Below are 12,898 nucleotides of genomic sequence, written 5' to 3' on the forward strand. Positions count from 1 at the left end.
ATACAAGTAAAACATAAGGTAAAGAAAACAAATTGAAGTATTCAAAATAGAAAAAGGCAATAAAGTAATACAAAATACAATAAATAAAAAGCAAATTAACCTTTCCCTCACAGCAAAGTGTAGCAGAGTCTGGGTGAGCCTTTCTAGTAAACCTCTGAAATGTTTTATTTTACCCCTTAAATAGAAGGTTTAGTCCCTAGTTCCGCCCCCCATACATATATAGTATATATATATATATATATATATATATATATATATATATATATATATATATATATATATATATATGGGTCTAGGAGACATGCTCGACTAGCATATGTCCGAATCACAAAACATTGAACACACATACTGGAAAGTGCTTAACATCGAAAAACGCTTCTGTGTATGTGTAGTAAAAAAACAAATCTACGTTTCTGCTGCACCCCCCACACCCCCTACTTTATTATTCTCACTCCGTGATTGCACTACAGTGGGGAAAAGGAAATTTTCCCTTACCCGCACTGTAGTCTAATCTAAGAAACAGGCACACATACACGGAAACGCTTGTCGATGTTAAGCGCTTTCGTGTATGTGTGTTCAATGTTTTGTGATTCAGACATATACTAGTCAAGCATGTGTCCAGATCCCATGTATTTATAGGTAATCAGTGCCATCTGGAATTTGAGGAAATTAGCTGGTGCAGGCTAGCCACCTGAGGAAGCCAAGTGGCAACAATAACAAACCTCAAAAGGGTAGTGGACCCAGCCATTGTTGATAAATAATTTAGAATCACCTATTTGGAAAACCTGCTATTTGTGTTGACTTTGCTCAGTTGATACACACTGAAAAACATGTTGGTCAGTCTTCTTTTTTAACCTTTTGTGGTGAGCTTCTCATATGGACGAGGACAGTGCCCTACAGTTGACATCCAGTACAAGAGTTAATTTAGCCTTGAGGGTCAGTTGCTTACAATCATTATTATAATAAAGGTTTGGTACAAAAGCTCTTAGACCTGTAGTTCTTGATTTCCAGTCCTTTATTGTAAGCAGATGAGTGCTACTGTGCACTACAATGAATGTGAAACTTCAGAGCATTTTTATATGCATCAGATTTTTTGATGGTCATTTTCTTGGACCTTGTCATGAGTGTGGCTGTGCCCAGCTGGGGCATGACTTTCCCAGAGGATGAGTCAGAGGATGGACTTTCCTTTAGCCATCCTTAATATTCTTTTGCAATGAACACAACGTAATTTTAAGCATGGGTTTTACATCTAAAATGTGAATAATTTGTGAACCACTTTTGTATCAACAATACCAAGTTGATCTTCAAAGGAAAAAAATAATTCTTTAAAAATATGTTTAAATGTAATGTTTGGAGTTAGGTACAAGTGCATTTATTCTTTTTTTCAACAAAATATGCATAAAAGTGTTGGATGTTGAAGCTACATCTTAGGTGGTTAAGCGCGTGTGATGTGCGGTCTTTGAGTATGAGGACATGAATGCAGTGCATGTCTGTTCTCCTTGCAATTTTGTGAATGTTCATCAGCTCTACCTATTTGGGTAATGGAGTCATATAACATCTAACAATCAGTCATAAAAAACGGTCATAAATACAGTCATTAAAAAAAAACACATTTGTCTAGTACAATCAATACTCAAGAGGAAATTAAACTTAGCCCTGTCCCTTAAGGACCAAGGTAGTTCATGTCCATGGAGATATATATATATATATATATATATATATATATATATATATATATATATATATATATATATATATATATATATATATATATATATATATATATATATATATATATATATATATATATATTAGATCACCTAACACTTAAAAAAGCGAACGGTGATTAATCGACCCTATGTAAGTGAAAGCTTATGATGTCGAAGTGCCAGAACAGAAAAAAAATCGCTGTTCCAAGAAAAAATAAATAAAAAACAATTTCAAACATTACATTAAATGGGAGGCTTTACCCCCCCACACACTTAAATATACCAACTCCAGGACCACACTACAGTGCCGAAAACGGCAAAGTACTGAAGCATCCAAACAAATTCTTTCCCAAAGAAAGAATTCACTTAACAGCTGCTTCGATATTTTGCATTTTCAGCCTTTTATGTTTGACCAAGACGGATTCGAAAGAATGCGTCTTCGGTCTTGTAATATAGACCCTATATATATATATATATATGTATATGTATATGTATATATATATATATATATATATAGATACACATATATATATATATATATATATATATATATATATATATATATATATATATATATATATATATAAACATATGTATATATATATATATATATATATATATATATATATATATATATACATACATACTTGAGTGTGCAAAAATGCATCATGTAGTTTAAAACATTGAACATTAACCATTGATTGCTGGTCAATATATTTTATGGTTATTTCAATATGTTATGTAACTTTGTATTGTGGTAATTCAATATGTGATGTAACTTTTTGTGGAGCTTTTCTCCCTGGGCCTCCACTGAAAATGGGCTCTCGAGCCAAGTGGACCTCCCCGGTCACCAAACTGGAATAAATAAATAAATAAATAAATATAACTCCCGGTTCAACTTCCAGGCAAACTCCCAGTGCTCCATTGTGTGTCATGTCCTGGTGATTAGTTACTGATGTCTCTGACCGAGAGCCACCATGTGTCTATCGTGCTTTTAACGAAGTGGCAAATTTTATAAAATATAAATAAAAACAGCTTAACTAGATTGGTCAAGTGGGGTCGAGGGTTGGGAAATCTGTTGCAATTAGAGTGGGTGCTCAGAATTAGGTGGTATGTGATAGCCTTTTAGACCGTATGTAGATCTATGTGCCCCAGTGTAGTTGCACACGGTGAGCCTGTGTTATACCCCACATGTGACCCTCCCCTATTCGGCATGTTTGTGCCCATAATCCCTTCTTGCTGGTTATCAGGGATGAGGTGATTCTCCATAGGAAGTTGAGGAGGGATCTCTGTTGAAAAAAGAACATTGCAATGTGAACACTGTCACTATATGGAACATATCTTGCTTGGATAGATTCATTGGCCCTGTTAGCATCTTACTGTTCTGGAGCCAAGTTGCTTTGCAGGGTTCAGTGTTAAATTAAGACAAAAAGATGATCCAGGTATAGTGGTCTATTGAGGGAAGAGGTACCGTTGTCCTACTCATTACTTCCAGCTATGTCATAATGCCAGGAACACTCTCCATGTGGTCTAGTACCAAGTCGGCTTGGGATGGGTATGAGATCAATAGGGATATTCTACAACATCAAGTGTGGCATATACTGATATGAGGCCCTGATTAAGAAAATACATTTTGACTAAAGTTGCTCTTGAGTTTTGCTAGGGAATAGGGCCAGAAGGTCACTAATCAATCCATTCAGAGCCTGAGTGACCACAGTGGCCCTCCAAACCTCTTGTTCTAGTGATACTGACTGATCCAACATGTTTAAAAATTACAAAAGACCCTTAGATTTTCAAGGGCAGAGCATGTGTAACTTCTGGTTACATTACTCAGTGGAAGCCCTAGATGAAGCACACATGCAGCCCAAATTGTAACAAACCACAAAAATGGGCACAAAACATAGCAGCATGAAGAGATAAATATAATGATAGAAATATATGAATACAACATCCCTAGGACCTGGGCCCAGAATCAAGCAGCCATCCTATCTGATAGGATACAAGTGAACCCAACCTCTTGCACCACTGATTCTGAGTGAATCAAAATTTTAAACCATAACCAAAAACCCTTAGATGTTAAAAGGCAGGGCATGTGCACCCACTGCTTCAAACAATCAGTGGAAACCCAAAAGCATTACAACTGAAACCAAAACACATAATAATCCCTAGAGAAGGGAACACTACACATCAGCAATTGATGATAAATAATATAAAAGCCCTAGGGCCTAGGCTTGGAGACAAATTGCCACCGCAGTTCTGTCTGATGGAGTCCTGATGCAGCTTGCCATATTCACTGTCTATTACTCAATGGAAAAAAAAATTGAAAACGTGTAAGTAACCCCAGAGCTTGCATGCTAGAAGTTCTTACCACATATTCAAAGTCATACCAGGAGGTTATGAGGGTGAAGGGGATATTTTAGTAGAAGTATGCTTTGATAGAAGGTTCTGATCTGGAATTAACCTAGTGTGATGACTAAACAGTTTCATAGTGGTGCTGGGGACTGGGGCTACAAGACTGAAAAAAACAATCTAACCTTAGTTTGACTTTGACTGAGAAATTGTACACGTAATTTTCACCTCCAGTGATCTCTGGTAAATGAATGTTTTATACTATTAGTAAAAATATTAATATTAAGCATATTTAATTACCTAACCAGGGAGAAGGTGTGAGCTCTTACTGGATAAAACAAACCACTGGAGATTAAATGAAAAACATTAAGTAGCATAAAAACTTATAAACTTTAACATGGGAATTGTAACATACCAGCAAAGAGTAATGATTATAAAAGCCTCGAGTTAAACAGCCATGAGTCTGTCTGGTGGTTTCTGATTTGGAGTACAGATTTAATCAAATTTTAAATATTAAATACATGTGTAAATAGCACCAATGTCAGTTGCATAAATCAGTTTTTAGGATGAAGCATAATTAATCCTTTGTTGTGTACTTATTTTTCAGGCTGAAATGGTATTCATTTCTCGGAATTTTCTTGCTCTTAGCCTGATTTGTCACTGGAGCTCTTTCTTTTCTGTTTTATCATTTCTGTTTTCATCTAGCAGTCATAAATCAATGAGATCTAGGATAAGGAATTTAAAGGTGTGGTAGCCTGGTTGTTCCATAGTGTGTTTAATGTGCCATATGTGGAAGTATTGCAGGTCAGTCCTGGTTTTAATGGTGTTAATGCTCTTTCCTATGTAAAAAGCTTGGTAGAGTTCATGTTGTGCCCTATACATGACAATGTCTGTGTTGCAATTCCGTTATAGGTGGATTGTGAAGGTTTTCCTGGTATTAGAGTATTGAAAACTCTACCCACTGTCCATATATTTGCTGTACTGCAATGTGTATGTGTGTGGAGGGTGGGGGGTTGTGCACATTGATAAGTATCTTTCTGTAACTCCTTATCAAGTGGGTGGTGGGAGGGTGGGGTTGTTATTTTTTTTTTCTTCCAGTTGATGATGAGGCTGAGGACTCGTTGCAGCCGGTATTCACTGTATCATTTAGCCAGGAAATCTTTCTGTAAGTAAATTCTGTTCTTGGTGAAGACTTCTAGTTCCTTAGACACTCAGGTGACATAGAGGCCTTGTGACATTATGACATTTCTCTTTGTTCTGTGCAGATGCAAGCTGCTGTTGTGCCATAGCAGGCTGACTTGGGTAGGTTTCCTACAGAGGTTGTTGCTGAGGAGATCGGTGTTGGGATATTTTGCTGATTTTGAGATCCAGGAAATACACAGAGTTGTAGTTATAGTGTGTTGTGAACTTAAGGAAATTTGTAGAGTTATTAATGTGTTGAAAAAAGAGACTTAGGTTGTCTAGGTCACTGGTACAGATAATGAAGATTTTTTCAAGAAACCTGAGTTAGCAGCTCATGTGGAAATAGTAAGGTGATTGGTTGATGGTCCCATCTTCTCATTTCCTTAAGCTGTTTTCACAAGACTTGGGGCCATGGCATTACCCATTGCTGCCTCTGTGGTCTGTCTGAAGAAATGACATAGGAAATGGAAATAGTTCTTCCTTAAGAGTATATTAAAAAGTCTGCCAAGTACTTCAGTGTCTCCAGGTAATGCCTTCCATTCCCTGTTGTAGGCTTCAATGGCTGCTATGATGCAATATATGTGGGGCAGCACCATGTATAAAGCCTGTTACATCTATTGAAACAAAGATGGAGTCCTGATTAGTGGTGATGTTCCTGATCTTTTTAAGAAAGGCCATTAAATCCAGTATGAACAATTTGTTATATTTTGCTAGGAGTTTTATTTGTACTTCCAAGTAAACCGAAATAGGTTCCAAAATGGAGCCTCCACTAGCTATGTCCATTCTGTATGGGAGGTCTTCTAGGTTCTTGTAGAGTTCTGGTATGCTGAAGAAGCACAAGAATTTTGCATTATGCTCAGAAATTTGTGAAGATTATTGTTGAAACGACCTTCTTCATTCAGGTTGGTGCTTTCCAATAAAATTTCTTCATATGCTGTTTTTATTTTTCCTAGGTCAGTGGTGTCATAAAAGGCTGTTTTGTTTAGCATATTAAGGATTTTCTTGCTGCAGGCAGAAGCATCCATTAATACCCCTCCCCATTTGTCTGCCTTCATGATCCTCATGATTTTTTCTTTGCTATCTTCTTTCACTGCCTTCATCTCATTACTGCTGTAGTTGAAAATTTTCATTAAATGGTTTGTTGAAAAATTTTCTGATGTTCACTTCTCACTTGTCTTTGAAAGCGCTAATAATCTGGATGTGGTGGTGGGCAGAAGTTACTTGGCTTTTGACATTTTCTTCGATTGGGGATGGTTTTGATTTGGGTGGACTTACTTTATTTGTTTTTGTGAAAGAATACCTTAAGGTTTAGGTTGCAGGTGAAGAGTTTAAGGTCTATAATGGTATCCACAATGTTACTCCACTGGTGTGGGACAAAGTTAATTCCTTTCTTTAGAATAGCAAATTCTAAATCACTTAAGGGTTTCACTGAGTGGTTCCATACTTCATTTAATAGGGTTACTGGTCCTGGCTCTTTCAGCCCTTACAGAGCAATGTCTCTGATGGAGGGATACCGCAGATGTTTGACATCTCTTTTGCCCTGCCATATCCTGTCCCTCTGGTGGTAGTTTACTTGTGGAGATCTCTAAATCTGGGTTGATATCTGTCTCTGGAGTGCTTTGACTGTGGTGTGGATGGGGTGGTGTGCTGTTCTTGGGAGCCCTTTGTGTATCTTGTTTATCTGCTGTTGGGGCTTATGTCCAATTTGTATGCTGAATTCTGTCGTAGATGGATTCCTGGCCCAGTTCTAATATGTTGGTCCTTGGTAAAAAAAAAATGTAATATTTAAAATTTGATGAAATCTATACTCTGAATCAGGTAGGTTACTCTCGGACTCCACCAGACAGACTTATGGTGGCTGTTTAACTTCATCTCCCAGCCCTTAGGCTTTTATAATCATTACTATTTGCTGGCATGTGAAAATGCTCATGTTAAAGTTTATAAGGTTTTATGCGACTTAATGTTTTGCATTTAATCTCCAATGGTTTGTATTATCCAACAAGGTCACATACATTTTTTCCTAATTATGTAATTAAATATGCTTTCTATTAATATTTTTGCTAATAGTATAAAATGTTCATGTACTGGAGATCAGTGGAGGTAGATATTACATATATCATTTTTTTTCAGTCAAACTAAGGTTAGATTGTTTTCACAGTCTTGTAGCCCCAATCCATAGCACCACTATGAAACATCTTAGTCATCACACTAGGGTAATTCTGGATCAGAACCTACTATCAAAGCATACTTTTACTAAAATATTCCCACCACCTTAATAACCTCCCCAGCAGTATGACTTGGAACATGTGGTGAGAATTCCAGGTGTGTGAGTTCTAGGATTACTTACATGTGTTTTCAATTTTTTTTCCAATGTGTACTAGACACTGAATATGACAGGCTGCATTTGTAACACATCACATAGAACTGCAGTGGGAGTTTGACTCTGAGCCCAGGCTCTAGTGCTTTTATATTATTTATCACCAATTGCTGGTATGTAGTGTCCCCATCTCTAGTCATTCTTATGGTTTTTAGTTTCAGTTGTATTGTCTTTATGTTTTTATTGATTGTTTGAACCAACGGGTGCACATGATCTGCTCTTGTATATCCATGTGTATTTTGTTATGGTTTAAAACTTTTATTCACGTGGAAATACTGGTGCAAGAGGTTGGGTTCACTCGTATCTCATCAGATACACTTGTGATGGCTGCTTGACTCTGCACCCAGACCTTAGAGCTTTTATATTCATATATTTATTACGATGTTTACCATTTTATGCTGTTATATTTTTTGTGCCCATTTCTAGGGTTTGTCACTGCTTGGGTTGTTTATCTGCTTCATTTGGGGTCCCACTGAGTAGTTTAACCAGCAGTTACACATGCTGTGCCCTTGAATATCTATGAATCTTTTGTAATTTTTGAAAACATTGGCTCACTCACGATTGCTGGTGTGGGAGGACTGGTGGGCCACTTTGGTCACTTAGGCTACTGATGGATTGATTAGTGGCCTTCTGGACTCATTCTATAGCATCACATGAGGGTGGCTTCAGACACAACAATTTATTTTTTTAGATAGGGCAGTATGTCAAATCATGCCTCACTTGGTGTACTAGAATATCCCCACAGCTCTTATATCCTCTCCAGCCAGCATGACCAGACCATGTAGTGAGCATTCCTTGTGTTATAGGTCCACTGGAAGGACAAGTAGGAGAAAGTAACCCCTTCTTCTTGTAGGCTATTTGACCTGGGTCATCTTTCTGGCTTAATTCAACATTGATTCCCACACAGCCACATGACTCTGTATGAGATTCTGGTCAGCAGGGCTCACAATACATCAAGACCAAGACAACTTTGCATGAGGAGGATTACAAACTGAGTGAATAATACCTTTTCCATTTTAGACTCTGGACAGACAAGATACCTTCCATACAGGGACAGTGTTCTCTTTGCAATGTTCTGGTTGCAACAGCATTCCTAACACAACTGCCTATTGGGATCCACCCTATCCTCATTAAGCAACACGGAAGGATTGCAGTCACAAGCATACTTGATAGGTGAAAGTCACATGTACATGAACACCACATGCTGCTACGCTGGTGCACTTAGATCTACATTAAGTCTAAAAGGCCATCCCATACCTCCTGATTGTCAGTGCTCTGTCTAACTACAACAGATTCCTCACTCTGCATCCCGCATCCCTAATCTAAAAATTTGCCACTTGTTTCAAAGCACCATAGATAACTGGTTGGTCTATGTCACAGACATCACTAACTAGTCACTAAGACCCGACACAGAATGGAGTGCTGGCAGTTGACCAAGAATCAGTGGTTAATGTTCAATTAACATTTATTTATTTATTTATTTATTTATTTATTTATTTATTTATTTATTTGCTGTTGGTTTTACCAGGATGGTCCATTGGGCCAAACACAAACCTGTTTTCAATGGAGCCCTGGGGAGAAAAAGCTCCATTAAAGACAATACTGTTATCAAAGTTATAGGTTACATAGTAGTGCAGAAGTACAGGTTACATCATAGCATTTCAAGATACAATTCATGAAATTTCACAATAAATGTTATAAACATAAGTAAAGATTTACAAATATATATGTTCCTACTGTAGAAATGTGACAGCAGGCAATGTATACATGGGATGATAGAGGATGAAGTAGGGAAGAGAGACATACCTCCGAACTGTAACAAATTACTCAGTTTTTACCGAGTTTTAGGGTTAAAATGAAGGGGTGCCATGATTCCTGAACAATATCTATGTATGTCTATACCATCAATCTATATGATTATTAAAATGAGAATTATCATCCGTGGCTTTCTGCAGTATTTTTCCCAGCATTTAAATTATTCCATTCTGTTTAATTCAAAACTGATATTTTTTGACAATGATAAATGTTTTCCTATTGCTTGTACAATTATTCTATATAGCATAACACTACTTATGTAAGATGGAAGTCTTGTTACAAGCTAAGTCACTGAATGGATTAGCCACTGATATGGAAATACAGACTAAGGTAAGAACAGGTGTTTGTGTGTGTGTGTGTGTGTGTGTGTGTGTGTGTGTGTGTGTGTGTGTGTGTGTGTGTGTGTGCGCGTGTGTGTGCGTGTGTATGTGCGTGTGTGTGTGCATGTGCATGTGTGTGTGTGTGTGTGTGTGTGTGTGTGTGTGTGTGTGTGTGTGTGTGTGGCTTGTCCAAGTTTTTTGTGCTAAGAGGTTGAGAGCTATGGTGAGAAGTGAGAACTGAATTTGTATTCCCCCATTATTGGCTTTGTCCAGGTTTTTTGTGCTAAGAGGTTTTGAGATATGGTTAGAAGTGAGAACTGAATTTGTATTCCCCCATTATTGGCTTTGTCTAGGTTTTCTGTGGTAAGAGGTTGAGAGCTATGGTGAGAGGTGAGAACTGATATCATTAAATGATAGCCATTTAAGTTTCAGTCTTCCTGTCTTTTAGGAAACTGCTGATTTGGCATAGTGGTATGTTGCTCTGACTATAGTGCACAGGTTCCTGGATTCAAGACTTGCCAGTGAAATGCGTGGTGGTAACACAACACTTTATTCTAGCAACTTTCCAAAATTATACAAGCAATGTTTAAAACGTGTCCCTGTTTTTTGCCCCCCCCAAAAAATAACTGAAATTGAAAACAAGTGCGAGAAGCTGTGCAAGATGTCTATGGCTTACACTACTGTCATTCTGTTTATAGCGTGAGTGTGGAAGTAGACTTTTATGATTGAAATGTTCTGAATTGGGCAGTTTTGTCATTATTGGTTCATGCATTTTGTTTCATTGCCTAGAGTGCAGCCTACTGGAAAAATGTTCAAACAATAAATTTAAAGTGCGCTCTGTCTAACAAGTGTGCTGTATTATACAAGGAATATAATTTAATAAAGTCAGGAAGGCGTATCAAAGAAAAGAACACACGTATGTTTCTTGCTTTGTGTACAAGGGGCCAATGATTTGAAAACAGCCCCAAGGTAATCTTTATCCACCACTGGCCAGATGCATTTTCTTTGGATGTGGTGTGGGTTTCAATGCTGTTTCAATGAATGTGAGTTTCAAGGGCAGATAAGTTTTAATACCAAGTCTATTTTCATTGTGAGACAGTATTGCTTTGTTTTGCAGATGTCTATTAGTGTTTGTGCATTGTTTTGCTGTAAAATGTGAAAATAAAATCCAAATAATTATTGTAGAAGTAAAGCAGTATGCACACATTAGTGTTTATGGTAAATGGAGTGAAATAGCCAGGTAATGGGACATTAGAATGGCTGCAGGGGGACTCTGGTGCCATATTTTGGTTGTCCGTTCTTCAGTTTGCATTTGAACGTTGGTATCCGACAATTCCATTGGAGTGGGGTTACATAATTATGTATGCAAATTATATGTTAATCAGTGTACACATTTGTACCTATTTTTCATGGGCCTTGTCCAGATTTTTGATGCTTCCAGGTTGAGAGGTACAAAGAGAGAGAGGGGAGAAATGAACTTAGAGGGGAAGAGTTGGGAAAAAAAGAAAGATGAAAGCAGGAGAGGAGGCAGATGGCTGAGGAAGAGATGGAAGAGTAGAATAGGGAGAGAGGAGGAGATGAGCAGGGAAGGCAGAGTAGGCAGAAAAAGTTATTTGGGGTGGGAGCAGGAGCATTCCCAGAGGTGAGGATGTATTCTTGCCAGCTTAATGAAATATCCCAGGACAACTATGTAGTGTAAAAATAAGCACCCTGTCATTCTAACACTTAGATTTGGTGACAAACAAACTTAAGAATTAAGGGACAGAGCTAAATCTTACATCTCACTTGAGTATTGACTATACTAGACCACGTGTTTTTTATGACTGTTTTTCATGACTGATTATTAGACATTATCTGACTCCCCTACCCAAATAAGTAGATCTGATGAAGATTCAGGAAAGCAAAGGCACAATAGATATGCACTGCACTCATACCCTCATACTCAAAGACCACATACTGCACACACTTAAACTTCTAAGAGTCATATTCATCAACCCACATTTTTATGCATATTTTGTTGAAAAAAGAATGAGTACATTTGTACATAACTCCAAACATTGCATTTAAAAATATTTTTAAAGAAATCTTTTTGCATTTGAAGATCAACTTGGTATTTTTGATGTAAAAGTGATTCATATTTAAGACATAAAGGTCATGTTTAAGATTATGTTACGTTCATTGGAATAAAATATTAAGGATGGCTGAAGAAACAATAGCCATCAGACCTTCCGCAGGAAAGTCATGCCCCACTTGGACATGGCCACACCCATGAGGTTGTCCAGGGAATCCAGCACTCACAAATCCTTTGTATAGAAAAATGTTCAGAAGTTTCACACTTATTACAGTGCACAGCATCACTAATCTGCCTCTGATAAATAACTGAAATTCAACAACTGTGAGTCTGAGAGCTTTTGGACCAAACCATTATCTTAATAATAATCATAAAGAACTGTCCCAAAAGGCTAACTCATTTCTTGTACAGGACATTGACTGATGGGCACTCTCCTTGACCATATAAGAAGCACACCACAACAGTGAGAAACATGAAGACTGACCCACACCTTTTTGGGTGCATATCAACTGAACAACATCAACACACCTATCCAAATAGAGTTCTCCACAATCAGTGATTCACAAAGACTGTCCACTACCTATTTGAATTTTTTATTGATAGATTGATAGACAAAGAGATAGCTAGAGAGATAGAGATAGGTGTTTTTAAATGGAAGTTTTTTCAACAGAATGTTTGTGTATGGGAATAGAGTGAATAGATTTCTTGCCAAGCAAAGCATTCTTTGAAAGCAGGAAATTCAAATAGTAATGTTTGTGGTAATTTGGATTGGGGTTGTAGTTTATGTGATTGTTTGCAGTTTAGGGTTAGAGTAAGGGCTGGATAAGTGGTGTACGTAGGTAGATGCAGTGAATGTTTTGAAGTATGCAAGCGAGTGTGCCAAATGGCATTTTTGTTAAACTGTGTGCTAATGAATGTTTTAGAGGTTTTGTGTGTGAGTGTTTATGGGACAGGATTACAGTAAGGACTTAATTATGTGATGGATTAGTGTTGTGCTTGTTTGATGTTGCTTGTGTTTGTCTCTTTGATCAAGTTTCTAGTGTAGTGGTACTGTTAGTGAAAGGAGGGTTTGCAA

This window comes from Protopterus annectens, chromosome 3.part1, assembly GCF_019279795.1.
Source record: "Protopterus annectens isolate FY-2018-M chromosome 3.part1, PAN1.0, whole genome shotgun sequence".
Lineage (NCBI taxonomy): Eukaryota > Metazoa > Chordata > Ceratodontiformes > Protopteridae > Protopterus > Protopterus annectens.